This window comes from Temnothorax americanus, unplaced genomic scaffold, assembly GCF_048541705.1.
Source record: "Temnothorax americanus isolate GAGA-0224 unplaced genomic scaffold, ASM4854170v1 Scaffold35, whole genome shotgun sequence".
In the NCBI taxonomy this organism is placed as follows: Eukaryota; Metazoa; Arthropoda; class Insecta; order Hymenoptera; family Formicidae; genus Temnothorax; species Temnothorax americanus.
In genome coordinates this window covers 392,449-413,348 of record NW_027509496.1, presented here as the reverse complement: position 1 = coordinate 413,348, position 20,900 = coordinate 392,449, and the positions used below count along the sequence as shown (strand labels likewise).

The following is a 20,900-nucleotide window of genomic DNA, read 5'->3' as shown; positions in this document are numbered from 1 at the left end:
TGATACAAATGCCAAAATGTTTTATCCTACTAATCGTATATAAGGGCCATAATTAATTTATTTATATGATATATAAGTTTTTTTTTTTTTTTTTTTTTTTTTTTTTTTTTTATACACTTATTTAAAGAACTTATAATTAATACTTTTGTACAACATTGCAGAAAAAGGGGAATATTTGGCAAAAGTGATATGTGACAATCAAGAACAACTTGCTTTAATTAATAATGAACCAAATAGTCAGTTTTCTTTTAAAGAAGTAATACGAATGAACAAGGAAGTAGTAGCTGAGCCTGATCTACCCACGAATGATTGCTATATTTCAGAAAATGATTCACAACAATCATTTCCCACAACATTAGATAAAAGTGCATTGGAAGAAATGTTGATTGAAGAAGTAAGAAACAGACCGCCCTTATACGATTACACACTGCCTTTGTCTGCCAGTGGTAGGCACAAAATTGCAGAGTTATGGAAAGAGATTTTTGACGCTCTTCATGGTATGTATTATTTTACATAAGCCTAAATTATCAAAGAAAAGCATTGGTTACATTAAATATTTTAAAAGTATGTTTTAACAAATGTATTAGGTCTTTTGAGTCCTGAAGATGCTAAAAAGAGATGGAAATCGCTTAAAGACACTTACAGTAAAGCAGTGGTTGAAGAAAAAAACCTAGTGAGTCAGCTAGATCATGTTCACAAAAAATGTGGAAACATAAACATTTTGAAGCAATGTCCTTCTTACGTTCGGTATCAAGAAGCAGAAAGTATATATCAATTTTTATGTACAACTTAAAGTAGTATATATATCTTAAATTTTATGATCACTAATTTCAAGCATATCTTATTTTACAGTTCTATTTCTAATCTGACGGTTCCAATTATTGAGTCCAACAGAAATCTTTTCGAGGAGAACAGTTCAGACAACATGGAAAAACGTAAAAATACTGAAGGTATTAATATTGTTACAGAGTTTTTCTTTATTATTTGCTGACCTCTGACCGATCTTTTAATAAAATGTTCAGTTAATTCATATACATTAAAGAAATATCAAACAATTTCTTTTTAGATGAACCCCCTGCTAAACATCGGGCTAAAGCTCATGATGATTTAAGTTCATCAATTAATCGTATAGCTGAAGCATTTTGTAACAAAAACAATAACCCTGTGATAAACCTGCCAAAGTTGCCAGAAATAGATGCATTAGATGGTATGTTTATATACATAAAACAACGATTGCTCAAACTTAGTCAAGAAAAGCAGAATATGCTGTTAATGAAATTTCAACAAGATATTGCTAAAGAAGAACAAAACCAACGTGGATAATTTTATGTTCTTTTTTGTAACATTAGCAATTGTTATGTTCCTACTTTCTTATATTTGTTTCTTTTCTTATTCTTTTTTATAAATATAATTTTCAGGTATAATTTTAATATTTTAACAACGTTACTCTTATTATATTACAGTATAATTTTTTTATTTCATAATTAGACGTTATTTATGTCACGTAAAGTAAAATCACACAGTATTACAACTTATATATATAATGTTTATTTTATTTTTAAGTATAACTAGATTTTACTGACAAATGTTCCTCTTTTCAATGTTATTTAAAAATATTTTGACGTTAAATTATATATATATATATATATATATATATATATATATATATGTAGGATCTTTGGCCGAGAACAAGATTCCGTCACACCGCGCGAGGAAACCTTCTCGCAAAAACGAAACGAATATTCGAGAGTCCCGACCGCTCGCCACACGTCCTCACACGCTCGACGTCCTCGCCAAACTCCCCGCCTCTGCACCACGCACGCCACCACACACACCTCACCCACGCCATCTCTCTGACCAACCTCGCTCTCTCACTAAAATGTCTCTATACTCGAATGTCTCTATACTGAAATATCTCCATACTAAATCTCTATACTAAAATATCTCTATACTCGAATGTCTCTATCCACTGCTCCTACACTCGGCCATTCTGCAACTCTGTGTCGCCCTCGACACAGTCGACTTCTTCGTCGTTTGAGCCCTCCGGTTCGGGTTCATCCTCGGACTCGTAGAAATCCTCTTCCCCATGTGCCCACGGTTTCATGTAATCAGCTGCGGTACTCGTTCGATTAGGGCCCTTGTGAGTACCAATCTTTTCCACCAAATATCGATTATTCCGCATCACGGATACGACTTTGTATGGTCCCAAAAATTTAGGATAAAGCTTGAGACCGCCTCTTAGTTGAGTTCTCCTGATTGCGACTATATCACCTTCTTTATATTGCTGCGCCTCTTTTCGTTTGCGGTTATATGTCTTTCGATTTTCTTCTTGAATTTTAAGCAAATTGGATCTTGCGTCATTTCGTAGTTGACTTCGCTGGTTCTCAAAGTTTTCAAGAATTTCTTTCTCGATTAAGCTGCGCAGATTGATGTCGTCCTTCAGCTTCATGTGTGTTCCAATCATAACTTCAAATGGGGATTTGCCAATGCTTTGATTGAATGATGCATTTAAGTGCTGCTGTACTACGTCAACGTGTTTATGCCATTCCATCGGACTGGAAAGTGACATCTTGGACAAGATAGGAATAATGCATCGATTAATTCTCTCCACCTGCCCATTTCCTCGGGGTACTCCTGTAGTGACTAAGATATGCTCGATTCCTTCTTCAGCGCAATATTCTTCAAACCTCTTGGAGGTAAAAGCCGAACCTCTGTCTGTAATCACTCTTCTGGGATTTCCAAAAATAGCTGCTTGTTTCTTCATTTGAGTTACCACTTCATCTGCAGTTGAGGACTTCACCGGATAAAGCCAAACAAATTTTGTAAAAGCATCCACTACAGCGAAAATATGCTTATAGCACTTCTTTGTTGACGGCATGGGGCCTAAGTGATCCAAATGGTAGGTTACTAACGAATGTTCTCCTTTATCGATAGGGTTCAAGAGACCTTCCGCTCGTCCTTGCTTCTTTTCAGTCAGCAAACATCTCACACAATTATTAATTAGCGCCTGAATCTTCTGTCTCATGCGAGGAAACCAGAATTCCTGCTGTAAGACATACTCTGTTTTTCTCCATACGAAATGTCCTCGCTCATGCGCCAACCGGATTACTTCATACTGCATTGACCTTGGGACAACTAATTGATCTAGTCCCTCTTCAAGATGATATAGCACTCCGCCTTCTACTAGCTTAAACTTGTCGTTTTTTCCTTGTCGAGTGGCTTTTATAATCTTCTGCAATTCTACATCTTCTTCTTGAGCTTTTCGAATCCTTGCGATTAATGCATCTTGACTTTCTTGCACGTGTAGTACGCCCACTGGGTTTCGACTTAAAGCGTCAACGTGACGCATGGCCGTTCCTGACCGATGCTCAATGAAGTATTGGAATTGCTCCATCAGTAATATCCAACGCGATATTCGCAAACATGAGTCTTTTTTCTTTACCGTGAAGGCAAATGCCTTACAGTCTGTGACTATCTTGAAAGAGATTCCCAGCAAGTAGATTCTGAACTTCTTCAATGCTTTCACCACTTCTAGTACCTCTAACTCGAAACTAGTATACTTTTCTTCCGTTGGAGATGTCTTCCAACTGGCGTAGTATATTGGATGGAGAAGACCATCATTAAAATCTTTTTGCAACAAGACAGCGCCTAGTCCCTCTACACACGCGTCTGTGTGTAGTTCAGTCTCTGCTCCTACTTGATAGAGACGTAATACCGGCTTTTCCATCAATGCCGCCTTGAGTTGCTCGAAAGCTGCTTCTTGTTCTGGTCCAAAAACAAACTTTGCATCCTTCTTCAATAGGTTAGTCAGCGGGCGGGCAGTCACCGCGAAGTAGATAATGAACTTCCTAAAACAGCTCGTAAAGCCCAAGAAACTTTGAACCTGCTTCACAGTAGTAGGCTTGGGAAACTTGGCCACTGCCAACGTCTTCCTATCGGATGGTTGATATCGCCCTGCTTCTATGACGTAACCCAGATAGTCCACAATCTTGACTAAAAATTGGCACTTCTTCCAGTTGAATACTAAGCCATACTCCTTGGCAACCTGTAAGACTCTTTTTAACTTCTGTAGATTTTCTTCTTCAGTCTTAGCTGCCACAATTAGATCATCCAAGTAGGACAAAACAGTGCCGTCAGCTATAAAATCTCTAAATACCGCTCTAATATGTCTCTGAAAAACAGCTGGTAAATTACAGAGCCCGAAAGGAACTTTAAAAAACTCGTACTGACCATCTGGTACTATAAACGACGTAAATTTGACACTCTCTTTGTCTACCGCCACATGGAAAAATCCGTCCTTCAAGTCGAGGGTGCTAAACACTGCTGCCTCTTGCAACCTATCTAATTGATCTTCGACTAAGGGCAAAGGGTTTCTGTCTCTAATTATCTTCTGATTCAACGCCCTATAATCTACACAGAGTCTCCATTCTCCGTTCTTCTTCTCCACTAATACCACGGGACTGGCATAGTCGGATGAACTTGGTCGAACTACTCCTTCTTTTATCCAGGACTGGATTATACCATTCACAATTCGAGTTTGCTCGGCTGATAATCTTCGTGCACGTTGATACACCGGAACGTTGTCCGTCAGTATGATTCGCATCTTCACACCGCTATCCTTAGTCTGTTGTGGCTGATAATCTTCAACCAACTCTTTCAAATCAGCTCTCAAGGTCGTGTTTGCGACATGAGTCACGTCTACTTCATTATCGTCATATGGCTCATCAAGTACATTTACACTCAAAAAACTTCTTTCCACCCCAGATTAACCGCTTGTACTTTGTCCTCTTTAGTGTCGATCTTCGTCAAAGTTGCACATCTATTCTTTAACCGTATCTCAGCATGATCTGACAGCTCACCTCCAATTAACAAATCATGCGCGATGAAATGATCTAGTATGACATCAAAAGCGAATGTAAATTTCAACTCGTCGATGACAATGTCAGCCTCAAATCGTCCTAGTGTTTTGCTCGCGGAAGCGCCGATTCCTTCAAATGAAACTATCTCCTGTTTCAATTTAGGGGTGCCCAACATCACATAAAAACTGGCACGAACTAAATGCAGATCACTTTCTGGATCTATCACTGCCTTCACTTTTCTTCCTAGCATCGTAACCTCTTTGTACGTCTTCTTATCTCCCGACTTTACTGCGTCTACTCGTACCTTGGCGGGTGCTGCCGCTTCGTTGTTGTCAGCTGACTTTGTGCACTTGGTAGCCACGTGCCCGAACTGCGCACACTTGAAGCACTTCGGCCCTTTCTCTTTATCAGGACAGTCATTGCCTATATGCTTCTTGCTCCCACAATTAAAACATCTTCTCTGCTTGTCACTATCCGTCGCCTGTCCAGCTTGAGGCATCTTCTTAGTTTTATCTGGAGGTCGATTCTTCATTGTTGACTTACTTCTAGAATTACTCTTCTGAACTTCGTATTGAGCTAACCTCTTTCTCAGCTCCCTGATCGTGGTTGCTGAGTACAAGATGGTCTTCTTTACTTCTTCGTCTTGAATACCATCTATTATGTACTGGATTTTGGCATCTAACTCGATATCGCCATGACTAGCTACTTCCAAAACACGATAAACATACGCCTGATACGATTCGTCATTTTTTTTCTTCACCGAACTTAACCTCTGATGCAACTGCTTGCTGTTTATCGTCTTTGAGAATTCGCTCACCAGAGACTGTCTCAACTTCTTCCAATTCTTGGCAAAACATTCAAAATTATCAAATAACTTTGCAGATCCACGCAACAGTCTTTTAGCGTATATAACCTTCTGAGCTTCGGTCCATTGACACACTTCAGCCGTTTCTTCAAAATGGATCAGCCAGCGATGTATGTTTTCACCGCCGTCTCCGCTAAATGTTTCGAGGGCATCCTTGACGTCTTTAAATGACATAATCACCTGTCTAACAGGGTATACGTCTCGTCGGTTTACTCCTCGAGTCGCATTCACAGCGTGTTTTCCGCTTCTCCTATTGGTGCTCCTTCTCGCCGCTGGCGCTCTTTTCTCATCTTCACTGCTGCCATCTTCACTGCTGCCATCTTCATCGTCGTCATCTTCGTCATCTTCATCGTCTTCCGATTTGCCATCTTCTTCTATAGCGGCCCTTAGCCTATCACGCAGCGTTGCCTTGTCGCCTGTCGTCTTCAGCCCTGATGCGCGCAAGCGCGCTTTCAACTCAGCTACCGTTAACCGGTCAACGTCTTCCGCCTTCGACTCTTCTTCGTCTTCTCCGTCGGTAACTTCACTTTCTTTCACGTTGGTTGCGTCTATTGCGTTACCGGACAGAGCTTGTCGCAGCCTTTTCGCCAACACGGGTTTGCTGCCCTTCACAGACAACTTGAGCTCTTCTAGCTTACGCCTTAATCCTTCTTGTGATATCGCATCCACGTCTACCACGCTCGTTCCCGCATCGCCTTTGCCGGAATCCGCCATCTTCCTGTTACGCCTTTCGTCGCCTTGTGTGCACTCAGCACGCAAATCAGTTTCGCACGTCCCGTAACCACACGGCCGCCTGCCAGTTACGATCCGCACCACCGAATCTTCTCGACCACACGCCTTAGAGTCACGCCTTAGCGTCGCGTAATGTTTCTGAGGCCGTCTGCCCGTTACGCACGCCGTCGAATTTCCGATGCGCACACACCGCACCAGACACCGTACGGAACCGTTCTACTAGCCAAATCCCGGACGAGCCCCCAATATTTATGTAGGATCTTTGGCCGAGAACAAGATTCCGTCACACCGCGCGAGGAAACCTTCTCGCAAAAACGAAATGAATATTCGAGAGTCCCGACCGCTCGCCACACGTCCTCACACGCTCGACGTCCTCGCCAAACTCCTCGCCTCTGCACCACGCACGCCCGGCACGCCACCACACACACCTCACCCACGCCATCTCTCTGACCAACCTCGCTCTCTCACTAAAATGTCTCTATACTCGAATGTCTCTATACTAAAATATCTCCATACTAAATTTCTATACTAAAATATCTCTATACTCGAATGTCTCTATCCACTGCTCCTACATATATATATATATATATATATATGTGTATAGTTTATTGTCAAATATGATATAGATTATAATTTTTGTAAAACATTGATATTTCTAATATTTTTCGGTTTTATGGAGCATGTTATTCTTATTTTTAAAATATTTAGTTACCGCAAAATAATACTTTTATGATTGTCTAACGATAGATGATAGGAAAATATACATTATAGTAGTCATAAATTATTTATTATACACATGTGCATGTATTATAATAGTATGACTATTTACACACGTTGCGAATAAATTTATTTACAAAAGTAACCTCTGTCTTAAATGTACATGAAACATTATGTAAAATGATATTCAATCATAATAAATTACCAAATTTTATTTATTTACTTGTATATTTGAATATTTTGCCAACCAACTTCTCCTTCCTCATTGAAGAATCTACAGAATTCTTCGCGAATGTTAGCTGCGCGTAACGAATATGTTCTTGTTTGAGTACATCTAATGTTAATATATGCACGAAAATCTTCAACATTTTGTCTCCAAGAGCCGTTTTCAATATCTCCATCTATTACAGGCCTATCTACAAGTTGTTGTGTTATATACGTTTTTCGCTCAACATCATGCTTTCTCAGCCAATTATGAAGGCAGACGATTGCTTGAATCATTTTTATTGCATTTGGTACTTTTGCTAAAATTGGTCGTCTCAGAAGTCGCCATTGGCTGGCTAAAATGTCGAAAACATTCTCAACCGTTCTTCGAGCTCGAGATAAACGATAGTTGTAAATGCGTTTCTCTAATTCCATTTTTTCCTGGATATGGTCGCATCATATAATCAGTTAACGGAAATGCCTCGTCTCCTATTAATACGTATGGCAAAATTGGACCATCTTCATATAATGCTTTGGATAAAGAAAGATTAAATTCCTTTCTTTCTAATAACAGGACCATGGCACTATCCTTGAAAAGACTTGCATCACCCTGCCTCCCAGGGGCACCAATGTCAACGCAACGTATAATATAATTAGCATCACTTATTGCGAGTAATATAATGCTGTGACTGCCTTTGTAATTATAATATTCTGATCCTGCGTTGTCTGGACACTGAAAAAATATTATTATTGTATAATTTTATATTTCAATTTGAGAGTTACTATATACATATCTTTTATAATTTAACAATTACTTGAATAACGATGTGTTTCCCATCTATCGCACCAACACAGTGAGGGAAGTTCCATTTATTCGCAAAGTCGTTCGCAATTTCTTTCAAGTCGTTTGTATCACATTGTGAAAGCACAATAGTATACAAATGCTGCCATATAACGGAACATGTTTCTCGTATAATATTTGTAATACTGCTTACAGATATTAAAAATTGATATGACAATGATACCATGCTGTTTTCTGAGGCAAGATATCTGTTAGCATTATAAGAAATACAACAATTATAACAACCTAAACTGTTCGAGATTTCGTTACCGTTGCGCCGCCGGATCAGATGGCAGCATCGATCGGATATCGACGCCGCATCACCGCGGCAGCTTGCGCAAGACTGTGGTCAGACTGTGGTCTGAGTTACACAAAAAATAAGGTCAATAATTAGTGAACACTTTCCACGCGCGTCCTTCTCATCCCGCTCCCATCGTCGGGATTAATCAGCGATTTCGCGAACATAAACCATTCTAATATGTACAATTATTAAATTTCATTAATTACATGTTATTTACAATGAAATATTGTTAATTTAAGTTTACCTTAAAATTATTATTATTAAACGTTGCTCTTTATTTAATTGGCTCACGCACAATACAATGTTTTTTTAAATCGTGTCCTACTATTGACAACAGTTCTTCCAATTGTATCGGTGTCATTCTCGTATAATTTCGGAAACGAAGATCTTCCAACCTAATATTAGGAAGTACTGCATGATAAAATCCATGTTTCTGTCTTTCTGCAAATACTTTTAAATCCAGCATCTTTTTTTCCTTTTATTTTTTGATTTGATTATATTTGCAATCATTGAAATTGCTGCAACTAAATCTGCTTGTTTTTTTTCCTGATAGTGCTGATTAACAATGCTATTGCATTGTAATACCCACTGATGTAACCGATAATTAAATGACATCTTGTCTTAAAATATGTGAAATCGTGTATATAATCAGCAAACTGATGATGCCCTTCAGCATCAACAACTGGAGCCGTCAGATTAGAAATAAAGCTGTAAAATAAGATATGCTTGAAATTATAGTGATCATAAAATTTATATTAATATATTATTTATATTATATTATTTTATGTTATATAAAATTTATATTAATATTGTTGTAATCTAAAATTACAACGGGTAATTATTAAATTATTTATAATAAAATTATAGAATAGTCTTTCGAAAAACTTCGAGGAAATTGTCTTTCGAAAGACTCCTCAATTTACGCTGACGCGGACGCGGAAGTCCATCAAGCTTCCGCGTCAATCGAACTATTGCGATATGCATAAGAATGTGCGACAACGCATTTTGACATTCGCGGAACCACGGAAGTACAGCGAGATTGCGAATGCGCTCGGTCACTGACCGACCTCATTCGGGGGACCGTCGAACCCGGCGGAAAAGTGCCGACAGGGCATAACTCAAAGCAATATAAGGGACCGTCGAAGAAGCCGCGACGGAGAGTAATACACCGGAGACTCTGCCCGTGACCGTTCCCGTAAGCTTTGTCGCGAAGTTCTACATTATAACAAAGCGCGTGCGAGATATAATAATTGTGAAAGGCAACTACAAGTGTAAGTTAGTGAGTGTAACAGGAGCGCTGAAATATAGCTCCAATATAAAGTAAAACGAAGTGAAGTTCATTTAACGTCGCCTACACCTTGTTTCACCTGCGAACCCGACCGCTTCCTAATCTGCCCGCTTGTGCTTACCGAGTCCCAACTCGTAAGGTCAAGAAATCCCAAAAATAATAAACGTTTTGCCGTAAGCCGTCACCAATCGGCAACGCGGCATAACATAATTTGGTGGCAGCGGTGGGATTGACCAAAGCACCAGGACAACTAGGAAAGACAACAGCAAGCCTGCCTAAGGTACGCAAATAAAGTCTATCAGTTAGCGCTGAATACGACTAACCAGGAAGGAAATAAGTACGGTGGAACATCTGTGGATTGACCAAGAATCAGATCGACCGGCTGAAATAACCGAGGTACTGAGCGACCAAGGTATCCACAACGGTACTGAGCCAAAAGGGATCGATCAAGGCATCCTCAAGGACACCAAAGGGCGAAAAGAAAATAAAAGGCCAACACCCAAGGCCAAGTGCAAAGCAGCGGACAACGCCAAAGCAGCGGACGACGCCAAGCAGCGGACAACGCCAACGCAGCGGACAACGCAGAAGCAGCGAACAACGAGAAGCAGCAACTGCGTTCGACAACCAGCATCTTCACGCCAGGGCCAGCCGCAAACAACGGAGCCTGCGAGCGACCATGCGAGCCGTAATTCTAATGTAAGTCGAGAAAATTTAAAATTGTACTACGCGTGAATGTCGGGAGAAAATAGTCCTCCCCGAACGCCGATAGCCAATGCGTCGTGGTTAATCAACGAATTTTCACCACGGGTAAATAGTCCGCGCGCGACAACACAAGCGACCTTAGATAACGTTCGTGTAGCATTAGAAACGCGACACTCGGACAGCGAAACCGAGTTACCGGAAAACGTTGTTACTGAGCGCGAGTTTCCGTTTGGTGAGATTGACGAGAGTTTATTCTCAACCGACCCCATTGACCGGACGGACGAAAAACCGCGTAGAAGCAGACCATACGTTAGCCGAACCCCTAGCAGAGTATCCTTGCGACGAGAATTTTCATTGACCTCTTACGAGAGCGATATATTCGACCCTAGCGAATACTATCGGGAAAACGGCGAAGAGACGCGAACGGAAAAACCCCTATTAGAAGAACGCACTCACACAAACCAGCCACAAGCGCAAGTTAAGGAAACCGAAATGGCACAGTCACAATCTGACGCACAGTACGCACCGCTATCTACGGAAACGCACGACGTAAGAGAAATATACAATTTATTACGGGAAATGCAGAAAATGCAAGAGGAATCGCGTATAGAAATGCGTGACGAAACGCGCGAATTACGAGAACGGTTAATAACACTAGAAAATAGTGCACGAAACGGCGACCAAGTAGGAGCCGGAAACGAAAGATATTCGAGCGAAAATTACGGACGGACGGAACACGATATAAGAAATCGGCGTAGTTCCATACCGAATGCTATAACGTTAAAAGAAGCACGAAGCATGATCCCTGAGTTCGATGGGACGTCGCGACAGAAATTACAAGAATTTATAAACGCGTGCACATATGCGGTACATAATATACAGCCTACAGACGAAGAATCATTAGTACAGGCGATTTTATATACAAAATTAAAAGGAAAAGCGATGCAAGATTTTGAAACGCGAGATATACAAACATTCGCTCAATTAAAGCAACAATTAGAAGATTGCTATCAAGCCAAGCAGAGCACTACCCATTTGCAGATTGAGTTTAATACTCTCAAGCAAAAGCCAAACGAAAGCGCACATGCTTTTGGGCAACGAGTCGATCTACTAGCCATGAAGCTATATGACGCTATGATAGAAGGAGAAGATCACTCCAGTATGTTTAAACGCGCGATCCAGCAAACGATACAAAAACAAGCTTTAATTAATTTTCAAATAGGATTGCGCGACGAATTAAAAATACTTGTACGTTCGCAGCGATATGCGACGTTACAAGAAGCCATAACGGGAGCAAGCGCGGAAGAAAAGCTCATAGGGCCGACCGCGACAAAAAACGGGCGCCTCGCTATACAAAAATAAGCCAGGATATACGAGACAGCCCCAAAATCAGAGCGTACAATGTTTTAAATGCGGAAAAACTGGTCATTATGGACGGGAATGCCGAAGCCAAGGAAACGCATTACCTAAACCTAGTAAACCTGCACAAGTAAATGCACTGCAGAAATATTGCAATTATTGCAAAAAATCGGGGCACAATCGAGATGAGTGTTGGACATTAAAAGGGCGAAGCTACACCCCCAACACCAACAAATCTAGAGAAAACGAAAAAAGACAACAATTGAAAGTGCCGAACCGAAGGAAGAACGCTGACTCTGCAAGCAGCGAAGACGAACAAGAGGAGGCGAGAGGAAAACAACCACGACCTGCCTCAGAATATCGGGTTACACATATCGAAAGTGTGCCATACGGCCGTACGAAGCCAGAACTGTTATTAACAAGATTACCCATACGAGAAGTAAAACCCGGAGCATCGAATATGCTATATGACTCTGGTTCAACAATTTCATTAATAAAGCTAAACGCGTTAAAGGATGACGCCTCAGTCTATGAAGATCGCATAGCTCTCACCGGAATCACGGGACACAAAATACACACAATCGGAAAAGTGTATGCGACCATTGAAACAAATAAATTAAAAATTAAACACGCATTTTATGTGGTAGGAGAAGACATGGCCATAGAATACGATGGAATCCTAGGAATAGATTTCCTACGGACACACGCCGCATCTTGCGATTACGAGCAAATGCAATTAAAAATAAAGGAAGAAACTTTCAAATTGCACCCGTATGGAAAGGTCACACTAAAGCCTCGCAGCGAGACTATAATAGAGGCAATTACGGATAAAAATGAAGAAGGTATCGTACAAGCAAGAGAGATGAAACCAGGAGTTTATATTGGAAACTGCCTAGTGAAACCGGAGAATCATATTTGCATTGTAAGCATAATAAATACTACAGACAAGGAAATTGAAATACCGATTCCACAAGTTACGCTGGAAAAACTAGAAACAGATACTCATACAAAAATACATGCAACAATGACGGGAAAGGAAACTAAACCTGCTGTATCTCGAAACGAACGCATCTGACTAGCATTGCGTACGCAGCACTTAAACGCCGAGGAAAAACGATCACTCCAACACATATGCGAAGAATACGGCGATTTATTTCATTTAGAAGGAGAGCCATTATCGTGTACTGCAGCAGTAAAACACGAAATAAACACACGCGCTGACGCTGCGCCTGTGAATGTAAGACCATACCGACTTCCAAACAAGCATAAAGCGGAAGTAAATCGGCAAGTACAAGAAATGTTAGAAAACAAAATAATTCAAAGCAGTACTAGCCAATGGAATGCACCGTTGTTAGTGGTACCTAAAAAAGCTGACGCAGCCGGAAATCCAAGGCTCCGAGTAGTTGTAGACTTTTGGAAGCTAAACGATCTAACGATAGGCGACTCATTCCCACTGCCAAATATCACTGATATACTTGATCAGTTGGGGAACGCCAAGTATTTTACTACGCTAGATCTGGCATCTGGGTATCACCAGATACCGATGGCCGAACGAGATAAACACAAGACGGCATTTTCGACACCTTACGGCCACTACGAATTTAATCGCATGCCGTTCGGGCTAAAGAGCGCACCCGCAACGTTTCAGCGGTTAATGACTTCTGTACTAACTGGCCTACAGGGAATTAAATGTCTTGTGTATCTAGATGACATAGTAGTGTATGGACCTAGCCTGGAGGACCACAACAAACGATTAAGAGAGGTGCTACAAAGACTCCGAAAAAACTGTTTAAAATTACAACCGGAGAAGTGTGAATTCTTGCGCAAGGAAGTGATCTACCTAGGCCACATTATTTCGGAGAATGGAATTTCTCCAGACCCGTCAAAACTAGTAGCGATAAAAGAATTTCCTACGCCAAAAAGAGTTAAGGACGTGCAATCATTTATCGGCTTAGCCGGTTACTATAGAAAATTCATAAAAGATTTCTCGAAGACAGCCAAACCGTTAACAAAGTTAACAAAGAAAACGGAAAAATTTGAATGGACTTCAGAGCGAGAAAATGCTTTCAATAATTTAAAGGAAAAACTAACAACGGCACCTGTGCTTAAGTATCCGGATTTTACGCAAGAGTTTATTATACGAAATTATACACAAAGCCGGAAAGGCGAATGTAAACGCCGACGCACTGAGCCGCAATGTAAAACGAGACGAAGTTGCCGCAGAAGAAGAACCGAAAATCCACACGATAAACGAGGATAATTCCAACGAAGAGGAAGCAAGAATATATACAGAAGAAGAAAAGAAGCAGATATTACATGAGTACCATGATGCACCTATAGGAGGGCACCAAGGCGTCGAACGAACCGTAAATAGAATCCGGTTAAATCATAACTGGCGCGGATTGACGAAAGACGTCGAAAAATATATAGCTAAATGCGAGCTATGTCAAAGAAATAAATTATCGCGGAAAAATAAAGTACCGTTGGTAATTACGGACACACCTACCAAGCCGTTCGAGAAATGTGCTTTGGATATTGTAGGGCCACTTACAATTACAACGAATGGAAATAAATATTTGTTAACATTTCAAGATAATTTAACGAAATATAGTAAAGCGATACCAATTCCAAACCAAGAAGCAAGTACAGTAAGTAAGCAATTTGTGACAAAAATTGTCTTAGAGCATGGAATTCCAGAAAAAATTCTGACCGATCAAGGCACGAATTTTTTGAGCGAGGTATTCAAAAACACCTGTAAACTTTTGAAGATAAACAAAATTCAAACTACCGCGTATCATCCCGAAAGCAACGGAGCACTCGAAAGATCCCACCGAACATTAGCAGAATACCTGCGACACTACATAAACGAGGACCAAACGGATTGGGATGAGTGGATACCGTTTGCGATATTCGCATATAATACAACGCCGCACACAGCGACGGGGTATACACCGTTTGAGCTAGTATACGGTCACCAAGCTGAATTACCAACAGCACTGACAAAACCACCTAAACTCACGTATAACTATGATGATTACGCACAAGAGTTACGGGAAAGATTAAGAGCGACCAACAAAGTTGCCAGGGAACACGTACAAGAAAAAAAGATTAAAGCGAAAAAACAGTATGATACAAAGACTAAAGAAACCAGTTTTTGTGTAGGTGACAGAGTACTCATGCACGATGAAACGTTACGACGAGGACGTTCAAAGAAACTTGAATCCCTATGGACAGGACCGTACACAATTATCGAAAAGAATTCAGATGTTAATTATACTATAAAGAAAGGAAGAAAAATAATGCGCCAACATGTAAACAAATTAAAACTTTTTATAGAAGAATAACATAAAAAAGGGGAAAGAGAGAAAGAAATACACCTTGAAACAGAATGTCTCTGTTACAGAATACTCGCGTGCTGGAGAGGGCAAGCATTAGCCCAAGCAGAAAAAACGGAATCACATTATAAAATCCAACAATTCCAAAATCACCCAGGGATGTATTACGAGAAGCTTGGAAAAATGCACTATTCCCGGAAGACATGGAAGTTAGTCGTTAAATTTGATTTAACAACGCTAAATCGAAGACACGAGCAAATAGAAAAATATCTACAGGAAGCAAGAATTACATGCGATAATAAGATTTTACAATTACTGCATAAGGAAACGTGCCTCACCTTTGAAAATATCGCAAGAAGAGAATTAGACTATTTAACAAAAATCCTCACGCAGATCAACACAATATACAAAACGTCGACAGACTCAAGGAGGGGATTAATGGACGGAATAGGTTCAATAGCAAAATCACTGTTCGGAACGATGGATGCAAACGATGAAAAGCGCATCAACGAACAATTGCAACTGTTGGGAAACAACCAACAAACGTTACACCACACAATGCAGAATCAGATAAAGGTGATGAATGCCACCATAGGGCATATAGAGAAATTAGAAGGCATAATGGAACGAAATCGTAATCTATTAGAAAAACGATTTACAGATTACCTTAATAAGGACGAAATAAAAGAACATTTTGAAATTGGCATAGCGGTAATCACAGATCTAATCCGCGACGTCGAGAACATACTTGAATATTTGGCATGCATAAGAAAGGGAACAATGCATCCGAAATTAATGCCAGTAGAGGATATCACCTGGCAATTGAAGGAAGCAAGTCAGCAATTGCCACCGGGATCATATTTCCCGTTTAGAGTCCACCTCGAAGACTGGTTTACGATTGAAAAACACACGACAATAAAGGCATTCTACAAGAATAATCAAATATATACCGTCTTACTTTTTCCCCTAATCACACCACCGCTCTACGATATAATGAGCGTTATTGAATTTCCTGTGCTCACGCGCAAGAATATACTTACATCAGTAAGAGTCGACAATAAAATAATAGCAGTAGACAAAGAAAGAGTGAACTACATGCTTTTAGATGGAGATTATCTGGCAAAGTGTACTTCTACCAATCTACAGTACGTATGCACACAAAATACACCGGTATATCGTATAGATGGAAACGCACCGTGCGAGATACAAATGTATGTTCAACAGCAACATTACTACAAAATGTGCAAATTCAGACACACTGTTACAACACAAACAAAGTGGATTTCATTACGACGACCACACGATTGGCTGTATTCAACAGTAACTGAACAGCCAATACTTATACAATGTAATGAACACGAGGAGAAGCAGATAATCAACAACACCGGCAAAATTACGCTGGAAAAGGAGTGTAAGCTAATGACAACCGATATGACAGTACAAGCTGAAGAGACAATATACGAGACAGATATAGAGACATATTTACCCGAAGTAAATATTTCGCTTACATATGACCATGAAACGATCACATTACGGAACGAGACAACGGACGATTTAACTCAGCATCGAGCTGAACTGACAGAATTAAAAACACAAATACAAAAAATGAATACTGACCTAGAGGACGACGACCGAAATTTTTACGTCCGAAAACAATTCATATACCCAATGACAGCGAGCGGTATAATTACATTAGCCATAGTAAGCACTGTAATATACGTATTAATAAAAAAGAAAAAGAACCCACGATCACCACTTACATTATACGACGAAGAAAGATCATTTCGACCATACGGATTTCCGAAACCAATTTTAAAACGTAGTGTAAGTACTAGGTTCTAATGGAATAGTAAACGATTATACCAAAATATTGTACACGGGTATTATAAAATGTAAAATATATATAAGGAAAAAATATAGAAATGGGTATACAACAAAGTATAAATTAAAGAATATAGCGAAAACTCGCGAACCTCGTTTTCTCTTTTTAACGGGGGAGGGATGTTGTAATCTAAAATTACAACGGGTAATTATTAAATTATTTATAATAAAATTATAGAATAGTCTTTCGAAAGACTTCGAGGAAATTGTCTTTCGAAAGACTCCTCAATTTACGCTGACGCGGACGCGGAAGTCCATCAAGCTTCCGCGTCAATCGAACTATTGCGATATGCATAAGAATGTGCGACAACGCATTTTGACATTCGCGGAACCACGGAAGTACAGCGAGATTGCGAATGCGCTCGGTCACTGACCGACCTCATTCGGGGGACCGTCGAACCCGGCGGAAAAGTGCCGACAGGGCATAACTCAAAGCAATATAAGGGACCGTCGAAGAAGCCGCGACGGAGAGTAATACACCGGAGACTCTGCCCGTGACCGTTCCCGTAAGCTTTGTCGCGAAGTTCTACATTATAACAAAGCGCGTGCGAGATATAATAATTGTGAAAGGCAACTACAAGTGTAAGTTAGTGAGTGTAACAGGAGCGCTGAAATATAGCTCCAATATAAAGTAAAACGAAGTGAAGTTCATTTAACGACGCCTACACCTTGTTTCACCTGCGAACCCGACCGCTTCCTAATCTGCCCGCTTGTGCTTACCGAGTCCCAACTCGTAAGGTCAAGAAATCCCAAAAATAATAAACGTTTTGCCGTAAGCCGTCACCAATCGGCAACGCGGCATAACAATATATGTGTAATATATATTATTATAAGAGAACGTAAATAAAGTTTTTAAAAATTAATCTTTTAATACTTGATTATATTTTAATATGTGCCATATGTGAAATTCTATAAATATTAATTATCAATAATATTAATATTTATTACGAAATATGAATAAATATAAATTTTTAATATATAATCTCTTTACTTCTACGACGTTTATCGAGTTTTCTTATTCTTATTTTATATTGGTTTCTGCCGCTTTTCAGCGGACAATACGGCCAGATTTGCCACTGTTTGTTTAACAAAGTCAATTGCGTAGCAAAGTCTGAGTGGAAATTGTGATGGCATCAGCAAAAGCGCGACTCGACCTTTATCGAGTCGTGTCACTAGCCACTTTATTAGCGTCAAGACGCTGAAATCTGCACGTTTAGACAGCTGCGCAAGGGTGCTGCGCGCGTGTTTGACGCTTGACGCTCGACGCTCGACGCTCCCATCTAAACGCACCTTAACAGACGAGCCAAGTCAGCCGACGCGCTAACGCATACACCAACTTTCGAACCGGCTATGGCTATGCTTATGTATGCGCTCTTCTACCCGCCCGAAGCTGGCCGAGCCGCGCCGAGTTGCCGCCGAGTGCCCAGCGCACACGTACACGGCTTCGTCAGCTGTGTGCGTATCCCCACCAGGCGCGCAGGCAGCGGGCAAACAGCACCATTGGCACCTCTGAACCACAGTATATCTGAACACAGCCCTTGTCAGTATGTTACCACGGAAATTCCCCATAAGCTGCTCTTACTAGTGAGAATCGTTTGTCCCAAAGTTTAGCCTAATTAATTAATGAATCGGAAGGAGGACGGGTGCTCCGTAATGGATAAAAGAAATAAGAGAAAGTGCTGGCGGAGTAGGAGTCAAGGATCGAAGAGAGAATGAAGAGAACCACGAAGGAAGGAAAGAGGAAGGCGTACAAATGAAGTAAAACCGGAGGGCAAGAAAAATCGGAAGTAAACCAAGAAAATACGGCGAGGAAGAAAAGAGGTTAGGACGGAGCGAGACAAGGGGAGGAGAGAAGAAGAGAGAAGAGGGAGGATCACATTGAGGCAGGTGACCGGAAAAGAAAAGAGGAAGAGAGGAGCACTGGCATGCGCGAGCCGCGGGAGCAGAGACACGTGCGCGGAACAGAAATTGATCAGTGCTGAGGCGGTGCGGGGTGCCGGCCCCTCCAAAAGAGCGGGTTGGCACTACTGCGGGATAACGAAGCGTGACACGAAAGCAAGTGACATCTGCGCGCGAGAAGGCAAAATGGCGCGGGTCGCTGCAGTGGAAACGCGGTGAGTGAGAGGACCGACGAGTTAAACGAGTTAGGGTGGCACGACTGAAAATCGAAAGAGCGGCGGTGCATGCCTGGCACGAGCAAGAATACGAGAATAAGGATTGCAAGAGTAACGCAAGGCAGGTGACCGCAGAAAAAATAGGAGAACAGTGGCAGACAAAGAAGAGGCACAGAAAGCGGCACGAAAGAGGGAAGAGACAGGATGGATTAAGGAAATTACGAGGGAGCTAAAGGAAATCGGGCGTGAAATTAAAGAGGAAATAGTACGAACGAACGGGAATAGAAATCAAAGAGGAACTGAGAATGCTAAAAACCCAACCGGAAGTGGAGAAAAAGAGGATGGCGGAGGAAAAGGAAGAACGAGGGGAGGAAGGGTGGAGCGAGGGATGGGGACAGGACTGGAGTGAGGGATCGACAAACTCAGAGGGAAGGATCATGAAAGGGACTGATAATAGTCGTGAGGACAAGAGGAATCGGGAAGCTAAGCAAGAGAGCCAAGCAAGGACGAAGGCGGCAGAGAAAAAAGGTGACGGGGGAAGAGAGAAGAGCGAGAAGGAATGGAGAAGACCGCCGGAAAGCGACAGAAGAAAGGAACAGGAAAAGGAGAGGAACAGGCTGAGACGAATGATAAAGGAGAGAGAGGAGGAGATAAGAAGAAAAAAAGAGAAGAGAGAGAAAGAGGTGGAGAGAAAAGAAGAGAGAGAGAGAAAAGAAAAAATTGAAAAGAGGAAAAAGAATCTGATCTGGAGGAGAGTGGCAGGAAAAGGGCCAAAGGAAAGAAGGGTGATGCTGGAAGCAATAATGGAAAAAGTAACAGGAAGAGATATACTGATAAGAAAAGCGTGGGAGGTGATTGGCGTGGATGGAAAGATTGTAATTTTCACGGAATTGAAAGAAAAAGAGGACAAGGAAGAGGTGATAGAAAGAAGTGATGAGATATGGAGAAGATGGGAGATTGGTGTCGACGAAGAACTAACACTAGAAGAAAGAGCATACAGACATAAGCTGGTGGAGAGAGCAAGAGAGGAAAGAATGAGGGGCAACGCAGTGGTATTAACGAATAGAAGAATGTAGATAAACGGAAAGGAGGTGAAGTGGGTGGAGGAAAGAGGCGGTTGGAGGAGAATGTAGCCGGACGAGATTCACGACAAATATAATTAGAATTCGATATCGGTGGATTAACTTTCTGATTTAAAAAAGTTGAAAGATTAGTAGATTGAAAAGGTTGGTTGATAACATTGCATTGTATAAATTCAGAAAAGGATGGGTGAGCTTGTACAGGGTTGGGTACGTCCCTTCAAAACGCCGGATGTATTAGTTTGGGAACGTTCCATAAAAACGCCCTTTAAGGCCCCTTTGGGGTAAATAAAGTATCCTTACAATAATTAATGAATCTCATTAAAATTAGGCTCATTTTATTCAGTAAGATCAGCTGCAAGCTGGTACAAACCCGGATTTTGCATTTTGGCTCTTAAAAATTTATTATAAATAAAATACGGACTCGCAGCTGACCCAACCTGACCCGTGTCTAGCTGCGCGTTTCCCCACATTTATTATAAATTTTATTTCGGTCTTTTTTCCAAAATCCGGCTCTGTACCAGCTTGCGGCTGATCTTACTGATTAAAACGAGCATAAGTGAAATGAGATTCGTTAATTAATTAGGCTAAACTTTGGGAAAAGCGAATCCGTAATTCCCGAC

The 20,900-nt window shown here is 40.9% G+C and overlaps 1 pseudogene; it reads left to right on the top strand.

Annotated features, from left to right (window-relative positions):
- The first annotated feature begins 10,539 nt into the window (after window positions 1-10,539).
- Window positions 10,540-13,913, top strand: LOC143901604 (uncharacterized; annotated as a pseudogene).
- The last annotated feature ends 6,987 nt before the right edge of the window (window positions 13,914-20,900 follow it).